The sequence below is a fragment of the Malurus melanocephalus genome, unplaced genomic scaffold, assembly GCF_030028575.1.
Source record: "Malurus melanocephalus ecotype Western Australia unplaced genomic scaffold, MMel_1.1 scaffold_237, whole genome shotgun sequence".
Classification (NCBI taxonomy): domain Eukaryota; kingdom Metazoa; phylum Chordata; class Aves; order Passeriformes; family Maluridae; genus Malurus; species Malurus melanocephalus.
In genome coordinates this window covers 28,216-30,964 of record NW_026623469.1, presented here as the reverse complement: position 1 = coordinate 30,964, position 2,749 = coordinate 28,216, and the positions used below count along the sequence as shown (strand labels likewise).

The 2,749-nt window shown below is 52.8% G+C and overlaps 1 protein-coding gene across 2 annotated transcripts in view; it reads right to left on the bottom strand.

Annotated features, from left to right (window-relative positions):
* The window catches only part of LOC130578720 (SLAIN motif-containing protein-like), a 26,554-nt gene extending 23,887 nt beyond the window's left edge, over nucleotides 1-2,667 (bottom strand). For both annotated transcript variants that reach the window (XM_057375022.1, XM_057375023.1), the window contains exon 1: nucleotides 2,519-2,667. The gene's annotated coding sequence lies outside the window, so the exon portion shown is untranslated. The remainder of the gene's footprint in view (nucleotides 1-2,518) is intronic.
* Between the last annotated feature and the right edge of the window lie 82 nt (nucleotides 2,668-2,749).

The window sequence follows — 2,749 nt, the reverse complement described above, 5'->3', positions numbered from 1 at the left end:
AGACTGTTAAATTAACCAATGAATAATTACTAATCATATAGAAAGGCATTACTAATCATATAGAGAGGCTGGCTTATGAAAATAGATAAAAAGGASYTTGTATYAGAAATAAACGGATCATGCTCATCATATTGGTGTCTGCGTGACCGGGAGCCCCGTCGCCCAGAAGAACTGCAGTTACTGGTACACAGAAATAAGCTTAAGTGATGTTTTTACTGGCACATTTTCCTGTTACAATTGAAGAGAGGGGTGCTAACAGCAAAAAAAAAAAAAATTAAAAAGTATCCCACCTTAAGACTACACATTCCACTAAGTTTTAAAAAATTGAAGCCATCCCTCCGCTGTTCCTTTAGTTGAGCAGAGGAGCGTTCAGCTCACTGTCACTCAGGCAGCTCTGAGCTGCACAAGGTTTCCCAAAAAAACATAAAGTGCATTACACATCAGATTTTACAAGCAAATACCGATTTTCCCCTCCACTTACGATCTCTGTGAGTTTGCAGTTTCACTGGGCACATTCATTTCCAAATTGACCCTTCACTGAAAACCCCTAATATTGAAAATCCCCTAATTAATGGTCCATGGAGCAGTAAAATGGATTAAAAGTTAGAAATCCTCTCTATTTTGCAGAAGGAAGGCAAACAGACTGCTGAGAGAGAAGAGGAAGTGACTCAACACAGTCAATTCAAAGTTTAAAATTTGATGCACTTGTTACAACTGCACATAAAACCCTGATTTTTTGTGGCTCTTCATGTTTTTCCCCTCTCTTTACTGCCTGAAAATGTCATTGTTTTTAAGGCTGAAATGCCAGTGAGCAAAGGAAACCACAAAAACTAAGTGCCACACAAAGCAAGGTTACAAATAGAAACCCTGTAAGTACCTCAGCATCTCTGTATTATTTAGCCACTTGTAACAGCAATAGCTGGGTACGTTTCCTTAAAAATAGTTTTGTTTTGTTGAGGTTTTTTACCTGATGGGGTTTTTTTAGTTATTTTGGTCCTCTGTCTCCAAAATTAAAATTTTCAGCTTCTACAAGAGTTAAGACAAAACACAAAGAGCACTTAGGAAGAGCTGTAAGTGAACAGAGGCACATTTTCCACCCATATTCCAAACCTGTGCCTGTGGGCAGCAATGCTGAAGGCATTTTGCCTTGGGAAATTTAATGTGTAGTTACCAAGCAATCCCATTCCTACCCGTGTGCCAAAAACCTCCTTGCATGGATTCTCACTCCTCCAAACCTACATAATTCCTCGTCTGGTAATGGCCCAGTGTGATTTCCAAAGAGATATCAGAGTAAGGGAACAGCGTGATTCCCAGAGATATCCCAAAGGTCAGGAACTCTAAGGATGAGCCAGTGGGAGTTTAGTAGGAGTTCCACTGTCCAAGCAAAACAGTTGCTTAAGGAGGAGAATTAAGGAGATGGGTCACCAAAAAATCGGTTCCCCTGCAAGGGGTGAGGAGCTGGGAAAAAAAACCACACATGAGGAAAAATCACACGTGAGGGGAAAGAGCAGCCAAAACTTTTCCTACAACCAGTCTAAAAACCACCCCAAAAAAGCAGTGAAGGCATGGGAGGGAAGAAATTAACTGCAAAAGTTAATTCCATAGTGTAGCGGGGGAAGAAATAAAACCTATTTAGAAGAAGGCAAAAAGGCGGCAGCCGTGAGCGGGTCGGAGACAGACAATAATTCGGAGTTCCCCGAGCAGACATCCGGGTGTCTCTCACGGAGGGTAACGGTCCCGCTCACCCCGCGGCCCCGGRGGGCTGCGATGGCCGTGGGGCTCTACTCTCAGAGCTGAGGGGGACTGTGAGGGGTGGGGAAAGGGTCTTTGAGGGCTGCGATGGGGTTGGGGGAGGTCTAAGGGGCAATGATGGCCACGGAGCTGTGAGGGGCTTGTGGGGGGTGCAGGCTGTCGGGAGGCTCTGAGAACCAGGGGGGAGGCTATGAGGGAGCTGTGAGGGGCTCCGATGGCCATGAGAGCCGGGGTGAGGCTTTGGGGGGTTCTGAGGGGCAGTGATGGCCATGGGGCTGTGAGGGGTGCAGGCTGTGGGAGAGCCCTGAGGGGCTGTGTGAGCTCTGAGGGGCTGGGGAGTGGCTCTGAGAGCCAGGTGGGAGGCTCTAAGGGGCTCCGATGACCATAGGGCTGTAAGTCAGGGTGAGGCTGTGGGGGTTCTGAGGGGCAGTGATGGCCACGGGGCTGTGAAAGCTAGGGGGGAGGCTGTGATGGCCCTGGGGTTTGTGGGAGCCGGGATGAGGGGACTCTGAGGGGCTGGGAGCGCTGTGATGGCCGGGGGCTGTGGGGGCTCTGAGCAGCTCCGAGAGCCGGGGGGAGGTGCGCGGCGTGAGGCGAGGGACGGGCTGAGGGTGCGCGGGGAGCTCTGAGGGAGCTCCGATGGCCATGATGGGGGTGCGCGCCGAGCGGCACCGGCGGACGCGACCCCCGCGGGGGGCACGGGCGCGGCCAGTCCCCACCGAGCGCGGCAGAACCGAGCGCAGCGAGCACCTCCCTCGGACGGTACCTGGATGGATGGATGGATGGATGGACAGACGGACGAAGAGGCGGGCGGGCGGGCGGATGGCGGTCGGTTGCAGGGCGGGCGCCCGCCCGGTCGGTGCCGGGGCCGCCTTTCTCCGGCGGCTGAACCCGGCCCGCGAACGGCGGGAGGCGGCGCCCCCGCCCCTGTGCCGGGAACGGGGGATGGGGGCGCTGCGCCTGCGCGGGGCGGCCTCGGGCGGCGGCGGCGGCGGGG